Genomic DNA, 13,272 nt, shown 5'->3' on the forward strand with positions numbered 1-13,272 from the left:
TTTGATCTAGTTATAGTTACAACTACTGTCAGATCGGAAGATTCAACGGAGATTGACGTGAAGTGTTTTGATTCGCTCATAGTGACATCTACCCTCACTTCTTCTGACTTGTCGGGTTCCGATTCAGCTGTACTAACAATTACTGTAACAACTCTTTTAGGCGCTTCAGACGCAAAAGTAGGTTTTGATTTATCTGCGGTAATATTTTCGGGTGGAACTACAGGTGATGGTTTAGGTCCAACGGTGGGTTCGGATTCAGCTTGGGTTACATTTTCTGGCAATACTTGAGTCAGAGATTCAGGTGCTTCTGTGAGTGTCGGCTCAGCTTCCGTTATATTTGCTAACGGTGCTTCAGTTGTAACTTCAGATGTAATGTTAAGTTTCGATTGAGCGGTTGTTACAACTACCGTCTTTAGTTCAATTGGAGATTCAGATGATACTTTGTCTTTTGATTCAGCGTCGGTTACATTACCCAGTAATGTAGTAGCTGGCAGATCAGATGCATTAGTAGGTTTTAATTCAGTTGTTGTTACATCTTTGGGTTTCGATTCAATTGTAGATTCATCTATTGTCATTATTTTAATTGGTGCTTCAGAGATGGTCTCTGGAAATTCCAATTGATCGTCAGTCACATTTCCTGATGGAGCTGGAGTTGTCTGCCCGGCAATAACTGCAGGTTTAGAATTGGGCCTTTTCCGTGGAGCATGTTCAATACAGTCCAGGACGGAAAATGTTAAAAAGCTCAAGTATCCTTCGAATTCAGCAAATGATGGTGCGTGGCATTTCGAATATATCATTGCATCCTCCTCATATGCTGAGTGCTCCCCGCTCATCAATATGTCCACTTTTCCTTTCCACGTTTCGAACTCCGTTTTAAAACTTATGAAGGGTAGCATGGTCAAAGTTGGCCTAGACATGTGGCTGTTAGGTTCCTTAGGTAAATCAAGAATTCTAGCCTTGAGAATCTCTCCAGCCTAAGACAAAAATATCACACACTCATATCTTCTATGTTCTGACGATCTCGCTTGCAGCTGAATCTACTTACCTCTAGAAGTTTTGTAATTTCAGCGTCCATGCGACTAGAACGCCTATGTATCGCAAGGCACAGTTTCATTCTATGATGGTGCTCCCTTCCAGCTGCTTTGATTTCGTCTTTCAGCATTTCGCGGCATTTGTCAGTGTCTCTTCCTCTACGTTTTGCTTCCTTAAAATTTCTCTTAAAATTACGTAAAGCACTTCTAAAAATTGTTTCCACTAGTTCACCACCCAAGTGGAAATTGCGGTCAGGTCCAAGTCAAGCCAGTCGGGCCTGAGGATTGATCGGAAAATTAGACGATAACTGGATCAAGCCCTGATCAGTCATGTAACGCGTTCAATTTGATCAAGCCGAACATATTCAAACCGGATGACCTGCCCATCGAAATCAATAATAATTATTAATGATAATTAATTCAAAACAAAACATAATTCAATTGATTCACTGTAGATCGTCTTTCTTAATGAATCCCTACCGTAATTAACGCCGAAAAAGACTTATGATTTTGCCCGATACTGTCGATACTAGATCAAAACTTCGCCATGTTCCCGTCAGGCGTCACCTGATCATGTGAACCTCACCCGAGCTTGATCTAAACTCGCCTGCTGCTTTTGGAATTCGATCTACTACATCAAAACTTGATCGGTTTCCCACCAGAAACCACCTAATCAGTCGTACCTTACAAAAACTAGATCAAGTTCTGATCGTACTTCACGTGGATCTGAAGCAATTTCCACCCATCGTACCGAAATATGAATATTGTGTTGGCAAACTTACTGCAAGCTCGTGACGAAATTCTTTAACATATTCGGTTGCGGTCAAGTCGTTGGGCTTAGGAAAGTAACGCTTCGAGGAGTACACTCTGAGGGTTTCCATGATTTCCAAAATGGAGTTGTTGAGTGTGGATACTGCAATTGTGTAACTGTTTGAAGCCTGAAATCACAATCAATTATTTGGATAGATCAGGGGAGAGGATTCAGTGATGATGGACATTTGTAGCCAAAGAATTTTGGGAAATTATAGCGTTTACCTCTCCCGTAGTCATCAGGACAACTGCAAAACCAGCGAGAAGTGCGAGGAATCTCATTTCGATAATTAACATTCTTCCAATGTACTGACGATTCTTATATTAAAACCCCCTGTTCTCACATGTGAACAGCTTTCAGTAATAAACAGTGTTGTAGAAATACCGTGAAAGATCGTAATCGTGACTTCGTAATCGTTAATGTGTTTTTCCGTTACGATTGTGCCTTGGGCTGTTATTCTGACATGTATTTTAACACGATTCGCTATATATATTGGGAACCTTATCTTATCTGATTGGGAATATCTGCCTATTTTTTGACTTTCTACAGTTGTTCAATCTTGACATTCAACTATTGATAGATTATTCGGAAAATATCCATCTATTTATATGGGAAACAGTAACGTTGATAACGATTTCCATTCTCATTGTGGCGACTGCTTGTTTGACCAGGTTGAACTAATTAAAGTGGAAATATATTCGCATGATTACTACCTTTTACACGTGTCTGTATGGTGTAACGCTGTTAGGAAAAATTTGAAATTTCATGGACAATTCATGCAATTGTTAGTTGACAGAAGAATTTGCATATTCAATTTAGCAACGAATATTATTTAATTAAATTATAAAACCTTGGTGAAAGCAGTGGTCGCGCGGGTAGCGTATGGCTCCGGCGGTCGTCCAAGGTAAGCAGCGTTTAGTCTGCCCAGTACTTGGATGGGTGTCCACTTAGCCCTACCTCTCCGCGTGTGGCTACTGGCGCTAGGCACGAATGCAGAGACCTACTGTGCCCATCGATTCAGTGTGACCGATGGCCACAATAGAATCCCTGCAATATCGGCCGGCTGGACGACTCAGGTTTTGCATGGTTTCCCTGGCAGTTGTCCGAATGGGTGCAGTTGGGGAAAATTAAGTCGGTCATGGTAACGCAGATAAAAGGGGATGGAAACAAAATGTAAAGACCCGAGCGGTTATACATATGGACGAATAAAATGAAATAATAAAACCTTAATAAAAAAATCAAAATCTTAATCAAAACGAAATTCAGTAGTGAAGCGGTAAACCGAGTTAAGTCGATTTTGACTTTTGATCAGTTTTTGATGAATATCTCAGAACCTAAGAGAGATAGCAAAATTTTTCTCATGACCTTTTTTGTAGAACCAATTAAGAGCTATAAAAAGGTCTTGACAAAAAATTTTCTATCTCTTTTAGATTCCGAGATATTCGTCAAAAACTGGCCAATAGTCAAAATCGACTTAACCCGGTTTGCCGCTTCGCTACTGAATTAAAAACCTTAAAATTTTATGTTACTAAAAATTCGAAAAAATAATGGGAAATAATTTTTTTTTCTTTAATTTTCATAGTAATATCAATATTTTGGATAAAATTATAATTTTATACATCTGGAATTGATTAACATTTTGGAATCGATTAAATAAATAAAACGAATGCTAGATAAATTTTTCTATTAATTTAACGCTCCAGAAAGGACTGCCGGCGTCGTTCTCATAATAATAACTAAGAGCGATGGAACCTAATCCTTCAGTTTATTATTTTCTTGATAATTCAAGGCATTGCCCTCATAAATACGATCAAAGTTGCGCGACTCTGATTTCAAGCAGTTTCTAAAAAAAGCAGGTGCTTGAATCAAAGTCAAGGGCATCTTTGTTCCAAAGGCCTACGAGTCTCTGACCCTTGCAATTTACGAAAGTTTGACGTCTTCTGACTTGTTGAGTAAATTCGACCCAAGAATAGCCCCTCCGTGGCGGCATCCAACCTCACTCTTGAGGCTTTCGCCGCCATGATTATTTCCATTGATGTTTCAGGGCTGATTCCCGTGAGTTCCAATTCATCGTCAGTCACATCTCCTTATAAAACCTCAGTACTTTGTTTAGTAATAATCTCTTGGCCTGCCGGAATCGGTTTTTTTAATCGTTATTTTACATCGCTCCGAGCCGGTTAGGGTATGCTGCGATGATGATCAAGACTTTAAATGGTTAGATCTCACCATTCTACCCGACCGGGTTGTGAACTCGGAACCTTTCGCTGGAGTCGGTTGCCCAACAATGTCCGGAGCTTTCCAGTCGTCCTTTTTTCAGAGGAGAATCAGTAACACAGTGTTGAATCATTATTTTTGTAATGTCCAAGTGTTCTTCAAATTTAGCAAATGATGGTCTCCGGCATCTCAAATATATCACTGCATCCTCATCGTATGCCTTGTTATTCCCGTTCATCAAGTTTTCCACTTGTTGTCTCCACGTTTCGAACACCGCTGTAAGCTTCGTCAAGCGTTGCGTGAAGGACGTTGTTCTAGACACGTGGCTGCTAGTTTCCTCATACAAATCAAGAACATTATTCTTGAGAACCTCCCCACCCTAAGACAAAAATATCAACATTCATATCTTCTACATCTTGACGATCTCACTTGCACCTGAGTCTACTCACATCTAGAAGTCTTCTAATTTCAGACCTCGTTCGACTCTCCTTCCTAAGGCACAATCTGAATCGATCCTTGTGCTGGTTTCGAGCCGTTTTGATTGCGGCTTTCAGCATTTTACGGCACTGAGTAGGGTCAGTTCCGTTACGTTTAGCTTCCTTAAAGAGGTTCTTAAAATTACGAGAAGAAATTCTAAAAATTGGTTCCACTGGTTCACTACGAAAATGTGAATATTACGGTGGTAAACTTACTGCCATCTGTTGACGAAATTCTCTAACATAGCTGATTGTGGTCAAGTCTTTAGGCTTGGGAAAAACAGTCGAGGAGTATTCTCTGAGACGTTTCGTGATTTCGAAAGTGGAGCTGTTTAGTGCAGATACTGCAGTGATGTAACTGTCTGAAGCCTTAAGTTACAATCAATTATTCGGATAGATCGGGTGAGAGGATGATTCGGTGACGATGGAAATTCATAAGGAAAGGGTTTGAGGGAATTATAACGCTTACCTCTGCCGAATGCATCAGGATAGCTGTAAAACCAGCGACAAGTGCGAGGAATTTCATTTCAATAATTAACACTTCTCCAATAATTGGACGATTCTTATATTGAAGTCCCCTGTTGTAACATGTGTTCTTTAGACCACAAGCGTTGATGACACACGACTATAAATAGCTTTCAATGATAAATATAGTATAGTATAGTGGAAATACCGTGAGAGATTACTTTACCATGATTTTGTATCTTGTACCTTTAACGACATTTTTTGTAACGTTTATGCGTCGGGCGTAATTCTGACGTGTAGTTTCACCCGATTCTCAATATATCGGTCTGCCCTTTCACTTTCAATAGTTGCTTGACCTTGACGTTCAACTATTATTAGATTACTTGGGAAGTAATTATCTGGGTATAGGAGCAACAGTAAGTTGATAACGATTTCAATTCTCTCCGTTGCGGCCGCTTGTTTAATCAGGTTAAATTGATTCAAATGGGAAAATATTGACATGATTCCTGTCTTTTGCGCGTGTCTCTGCGATGTCACGCTGTTTGGAAAATTTTGTAATTTCATGGACGATTTAGGTGGAATTTCATATTAGGCATTTTGAATTGTTTCGTTGATCGTAATGCAATTATCAGTTTAGCGAAGGCTTCGCATATTCAATTAAGCAAATAATATTATTTAATTAAATTATAAAATCTTGATCAATTATTAGAAAAACTATCAATCAAAAACTCATAATGTTCTACTATTAAAAACCGAAAAAACTAATGAAAAATTATTCATTGTCTGGTCTTGTTAAAATTCTGACATTAATATTAATATATCGAATAAAATTATCATTTTCTATATCTAAGATCGGTTAAATAAATAACATGAATGCTAGATAAATTTTTTAAAATTCAGACTACTGTTAGAACTTTTTTGAAATTTCAGTAGCAGATGCAATTGAATTCTTAATATTCAGAACTTGAATTCAATTTCAAATTAAATTGCTCATGGAATTCAGTAGCGAAGTGGTAAACCGGTTTAAGTCGATTTTGATTATTCACCAGTTTTTAGTGAATATCGCAGAATCGAAGGGAGATAGCTAAATTTTTGTTAAAACCTTTTTTGTAGCACTCAATTTGCTCTAGAAAAAAGGTTATTACGAAAATTTCATTATTTCCTTTAAATTCAGAGATATTCTCCAAAAACTCAACTAAGAGATAAGTCGACTAAAACCGTTTTACCACTTCGCTACTGAATTCCTAATTCATCTTGGAAATTCAATAAAATTAAGTTTTTCATGATGAATGATCATTGAATTTTCAAGGACAATTTGGGTTTTCAAACCTACCGTGACAATTAAGCCATACATTCAATTGAATTTTCAACAGCTTGAAAATTCAGAAGAAAAGTTGCCTGAATTTTCACGATCTTCAGTAATTTTCATTGTCGGGAGAAAAAAAAATTTATCGGGATATTTTTCGGGTGTTGTGAAACTCTACGGTATCTCGTCTAGAATAAGAGACAGTAAGCTATTTCCCGATACGCCCTGTCCCCAACAACTCACTAATCCTAATTATACAGAAAGATTTCTACCGAAGATAAACCCAATAAAAATCGTTATTCCACAGGATCATCTCGACTCAACTGCTCCCCAGTGTCCAGTCCCTGTATATTGATAGTGTCGAGGTATTCCCTAACAACGTGCGTGTGTCACTGTAGATTTGGCCAATCAAGAACCCGATAGTAAAAGGATGTAGCCAGTTCCCTGCAAAAGGTCAGTCCATGATACCATTCGTTATGCCTTTCCCAAATTCTCTAATGACTGTCTGATCACATTCGTGCCAAGTTTCATTGAATATTCAAGAAAATTGACTGATTTATCAATAATAAGATCAATGAAAATTCCATGTCATTCCATCCTTATCAAATATCTCGTATTTTACATTAACTGAATATATATATTATATTATTATATACATTATATACAGTAAGGCGCATTTACTGGCTTCAAAATCCGTTAGTCATCTTTTTGGAAAGGGATATACACAGCAAAAACGAATGTCTGAATTCCACACAGCTTTCGTAAAAATTCTTCAGCCACCAAAAACCGCCTGAATAAAACGAAAATTTGTCTGAATTTCATAAAAATGTTAATTCATGTTTAAAATTCCGACAAATTTTCATTGTACTCCCAAGTTTTTTAGTGCCTGAAAAATGTCTACAAAGGTGTGTGGATCAGACATTGGCGTTTGCCGTGCAGGAAAAAAGAAAATTCATCCATTGTCATTCAATGTCTAAGTACAGCGTCAATGTTTGTCCCTTTCACCCCTCGCAGTGCGATTGGAATGAGGCCAGCGGCGGGGGGTAACAAATTCGCGGCGTCAATGTTTAGGTGTTAAGGAATGGCAGTAGTGTGGGGTATCCAATCTAACGAGCGGATCTACACGCTTAAATGGCCCCATCAAACCGAAACAAATCTTCTTTGGAATCCTACGGTGATCCTGGCTCCGCACGACGTGGAAAAAAGCGAGATAGTCTGCAGAAGTATGACGGAGACGGCTGATAAAGGAGAAAAGTATAAACCCGGAGTGAGCAATAGAGATGGAGTAAGAAGAAAGTGTGAATGAGACCGGTTGGATAAAAAGGGATAAAGTGCATTGCACAGAGGATGAGTCGGAGAATTCCGCTGTTGAATAGAAAAGCCTGAAGGGGGGGAGGAGAAACTAGAGTAGAAAGGGGACGGAGCACACAGTCCACACAGTCCACACAGGGAGAAGAGTCCCGAGGGGCGGGGGAGGGAGGGTAAGGGTGAATTCAGGCTGACTCGTTGGTGAATGTGTACAGTTTCTCTCGGGGGGGTTGAAAATGTGACGACGACTCCCCGCTCGGCCGAGATATTAAACTATAAATCCTTATCCTGGTACGCGGACCACCAGGAGCCCACGTACGTGGTGAGCATCCCTGTCTCACTGTCCTCTCACTCTTCTCTAACGGATACCGGCTTGCTCAACTGCTCACACACTCGTTTCTCTTCGTGTGGCCCTTTTTTGGGAGTCGTTTGTACTTGTTTTTGAATACTCTTTGTATGCAGCTAGAATTACGGAAAAGATACGTCATTTTTATTTCACGTAATTAATACAATTATTGTAATTTATGCAATTATTTTTTGCAATTTAGTTGAAATATTATTACAGCAGAACTGTTTGATTTTGTGGTTCGGTTATACAGAATAAATTATTGCCCTGATGAAGGACACCTTGTGTGTCTGAAACTGGCAGAAATGGAAATCGTTTGGGATCTTCTGTTTTTTATAAATTCGAGTGCTTCAAAAAATCGTTTTAATGACCATTAATGGCTGAGATGTTGGAATTTTCTGGGTAATTTTTATTGAATATTTCTCTCCGTGTGGTCGTTAACATGCAGCATATTCTTCTCAAATCAGATATAATAATGTGCAATCAAAGATGCCGTTATTTCCCTCAGCGATTCATCCCAGAGGTTTCCCTTGCAGTATTAATAAGGGTAGTTTCCATTTACGCCTAAAATACAGTCAACAGTAGGGCAAAATAAGGATGGAGATGGGCGGAAGTGAGACAAGAAGAAGTGAGTTTAGTTGGGATGAAGAGTGGAGGTTTAGTGTGGGGAGATAGCCCAGGGTACTTGGAAGAGCTATGCTCGCAATGTCCGGCAAGGGTGGTATGTTGTAGGTGGTCCGTTTGGCCCTGAGGGATGAAGTCTGGACCTTGTTGGAACGAGAATGCTAATTTATTAGAGGCTACCATCTACTCCCTACCACTTTCATACTCTCTCCATGCAGTACAAAAGTATACCCCTGGTAGTGAGTGAGAGGAGGGTGGGGTTGAATGCTTAACTTTGTACGTGGGCGATACTCAGATTCTTTGATTTAATAATTGCTTGCGATATTTACGGAGCTGTACCAAAATTATTTGATGTTTCGCATTCGATCGATGATCGTCTGAGATTCACCGAGGTATATGAGACAGTACTATATCCTGCTTTCACCCGAAAGTTGAAAATAATCTATCAAATGGGACGGATGTGTGACTTTTGGAAAAAAAGATTTTTGGATGAATTGCTCTATATCAAGATGCATTGAAGCGATCGACACAACATTTTATATACAAGTGTGACTCAATAATAATAATTAGTACCCAGAATATCAGGTGTTTATTACAAGTTTTACAATTGAACAAATTAAAACGCCGGGAATATCTCGAAAACTTTCAATGAACGGGTATTCATATTTTGATTAATTTTCATAAGGGGCGGCAAAACGGGTATTTTGAAAAAAAAATTAATGTACCCCGTTGTTTAGGAGATATTGAACAAAGCAGTTTTAAAAAAAAAGTTGAATTTCTTCTAAACCATCTGTCCGATTTCGCTTACCCACAATTCTATCTTGAAATATCATAAGATCTAGAATCTCACAAAATTTCAACATCGTGCACAGAACGATTTTCTCATAAAAACGAAAAATGCCGATTAGTCTTTCTTCTGTGAAGATTTATAAAACTTTTCCGAAAAATTCGGACAAACATGTTCTGAAAACATCACATCTCCACGTTCCTGACCTTCTCCATCATTTCCAGGTGAAATTGGAAGACCGGAAAAATCAACGATTACAAATCTTCCACCCAGAAGCAAAAACCATTAACTCTTCCGAAGAAATCTAATATGCAAAGTACGAAAATCTATTCTTTTCATTTTATCCTTAACCTCATCGCTGAGGCAACAAAAAGCATCAAGGCGCCGACCATAGCCCCTCCGGCTGGTGCGACCATCACAAGTTATACTTTTAATAAAGAGATACCTCCGTTACTACCATCCCCTTCCATTACACCAGCACTTCCCCCCCTCACGCCTCTTGCGCCTAACTGAGAAGCAGCCCACCACTACTGTGATAATCTTTTCCGTACACATGCACATGCAGATGTGTAAGAAAAGCCAGTAGTTCAGAAAGGAGGGGGTGGTATTCACTGTGTTGGAAATGTCTGTTTCTCTCTCTCTCTCTCTCTCTCTCTCTCTCTCTCTCGCCTCATCCTAAGGGTGAGGACGTGGCGGATGCGTGAGCGCCACACGTGTCTTGAGGGTGGTAATTACGCGGCATCTGCAGCCGAACCCCCGCCACCTCGGTCTCACCGACTTGCCCCGCAACCTTAGGGGCTACGTTCTGGCATAGTAAGGGTAGGAGGAGGGGTTGCTTTAAGGGGGTGGGGTTGGGTGGCCGCAGTATTGATTTTGTCCAAGACAGCAGCAGTAGCAGCAGCCGCCGTTACCGTTGCTGCCGACGCCGACGCCGCGGCCAACCAGATCCACCTCTGGTGGGTACCTACTTGGCTACAACGCTATAGCCGAGAAAATGGTACAGGAGTGTGGGAAAACCCTACCTCCTCGCCTCTTGGGCTACCGCCCCCTCTTCTGCCCCCCTCAAAACGTACGACGAACTACGACGCCAACGACGACGACCACTACCACCAAACCGTTCTCGCTCATCTCACTCTATCCCTTATACGTCATCCTCATCTACAATCCTGCCTCCTCCCTTTAGGTACAGTTCACACATTAAGTGGCAGATAAGGAGTTGAACACCCTTTTGATATAACCAAGTCCGACGGTATCCGGGCGTGTGGCTTCTCTGATTTCCTCAGTTATTAACGAAGAACTTAATGTGATCGGAAATCGGTAGAATCACATCTCAAGTTCATCTGGGGATGCTGTCAGGCAGCTCAGTCATCTGATTCATTTTGAAGGATGAATATATCTGCTGCCCTGGTAGGAGACGAAGATTAGAGACAAGTAATCGGTCGATAGCTCTCGATCAGTAGCTAGGGCAACTAGCGCCGAGCCAATGTTGTACCATGGCTACAACTACGAGGCTTGACAAGACCTAGAACGCCTCCACGGTTGCGGGCTCCAGCGCCGGTCAACCTTGCCCCAGTGTTGGCATCTACCCTTGACCAGTACTGATTCAGCCCGGACGCGATAGCATCGCGTAAAGTTTGTCAAACCAATGCTACGGCCCATCCTCGAGATGCTAAAGCTAGGTATGCCGGAGCTGAATCATAGATTGATACTTTCAGTCTTCGTAATTCCCACCTGGGTTTATATGAATACGATTTGAATGCCATCGCATCGGGATTGAGACTCAAGAAATGTCACGTTAGGTACCCGAAATTGTTCAACTTCAATCTATGCACGCCTATATTCTCTGGCAGTTGGAAGAGATACGATAGTTGAGAAACTTGGCGACACCCAACGACGGACGTCGTGAGACTCGTGGCATCTGTCCGGTAGTTAAAATGCATGTATTCTCCCACCCTCAGTCCCGTCTTCAGGGGATAGGAGTAAAAGGAAGTCCTCGTATTCAAATACAGGATCAAAATCCTCCTTCGACCTTTGGATACTGATCTCGAATTGCGATCCGCGAATCCCCCGGACACTCGGTGAAAACTTGCCCACACCCTCCACTCTCTGTCTCACTCAGCCGCTGTTTCCAAGAACTTTCTGTCTTGTCAAAGTATGAGCAAGAGACGATGAAAATGGAATGAGGCTATCACCACTACTACCACCCACTGGGGCTCGTCCGGCCGCAGTTCTACTTGGATTTTCCCACACGAGTTTCCGGGATATTGTCTCATCCTATGTCTCTAGTCGGAAGCTTTCCAAATGGCCTTGGACCTTTCGGGTAAATCGCCAGATCAGATGCATGGATAACACTCCTTCCTTTGCATTTCCATCTGATACTTGAAGGACACTATAGCCCAAGGCTTTGCATATCGTTTTTCTTGGTCAGAAGATTCGCGCGGATCGATGGCAATAAAAATGGTAAATCCCCTTCGGATCTACGTATCAAGTTTTTGGAATCTTCAAGAACATGAAAAGTTGCAACTCGATGTTCAATGAGTGATGGGATATCAACCAATTGATGATGGCCGTGAGAACCTAATAGAAAATTCATCCGACAAAAGCACTTGAAGGGTGAGGATCATCAGAAACCCTTCAGTCCCGAGGTTTCTATATCCAGACAAAATAGTGGACAGTAAAGTCTCCAACGGAATGGCCAGACATGTATCCAGCTTAACTCGTACCGCAGTTTAAGGAGCTTTGGGCTCTCCTTAATCCCTCCTTCAGTGACTAAAAAGGTCTGATATCCACGGATTCCCTGATGGTTACGTCTTTCTCTACTATCCCCTAAAATCCTCACCTCGGCCCTTTCGGACTGTCCGGTAAGAACAACAAGTCAACCTAGAAGCATTTTGCTTTTTTGTCCGTTCTTAATCATTCGATCCACATCAGACTTTTATCCGCTTGGCTATCGAACTCTTGTCCTCTCTAATGCAGGTTTGAGAGTACACTCATACTCACTCAACCCCAACCCACTGCGATCGATCTTTCGTTACGGCAAGCTTTCTCCTCCAGCTATCCTTCTCTCCTTCATCCATTCTACACCAAGGCATCGGTTGCTTTATTTTAGATGCAGCTTGGGATCGAATCAAGCCTGTTTGCTCAACACTTCTATCTGCACTTTTATACCTTTCACCATGCATTAATCAAGCATCCACCGGTCTTTATCGATCGCGCTACCTCGATATTAGCAGGACGAACTGGATTTCCGACGAAAGAATTGAAAGGGAGTCGAGCATAAATCAATTGATGATGTGGTCTCCATGGAGTCATCAGGCCAAACTCCTGTAAGCTTACAGCTTTCAGCTGAAGACTCCTGATTTTCGGGGAAATCTGAATGGCATCACCACCAACGCACCATCAACGTGTCAGAATATTCGGATATGATGAGAATGGGCATTTATGTGTTCTCCTCAATTACGCCAATCCACTCGTAACCCTCCTCTTCGTCTTCGCTCACAAGCCCATCCAAAACGAGCTCACAAGTGGCCAGCGAGAATCGAAGGCCCTTGGCATGGGGAGAAGGGAGAGTAGTCCTCAATCGGTCAAGTGATCATACAGAGTACCCTATTCTCTCCAGTGCTTTCCCAAACAGCCTCACTCCCCTTGCAGTTACCCCATCTCTGTCGTTCGATGCTTCAGAATAGTATCAGCGTTTGCAACTATTTCGAAGAAGTCAAGCAAGAGTGAGGACAATAAAAGACGGCACTGGCCAGTGGACTGTTGGGAAAGAGAAAACAGGAGAAATGGCTAATTCCGGATATTTATGTTAGGGGTAGAGCAACCCACGGCTTGAGGGGGGGGGGGGGAGTGAGAGGGGATGAAGTAGTATGGTGTTACGGGCCTCGAGATCGTCGTGGGGTTA

Source organism: Diachasma alloeum, unplaced genomic scaffold, assembly GCF_001412515.2.
Source record: "Diachasma alloeum isolate Michigan unplaced genomic scaffold, Dall2.0 Dall_scaffold_00302, whole genome shotgun sequence".
NCBI lineage: Eukaryota > Metazoa > Arthropoda > Insecta > Hymenoptera > Braconidae > Diachasma > Diachasma alloeum.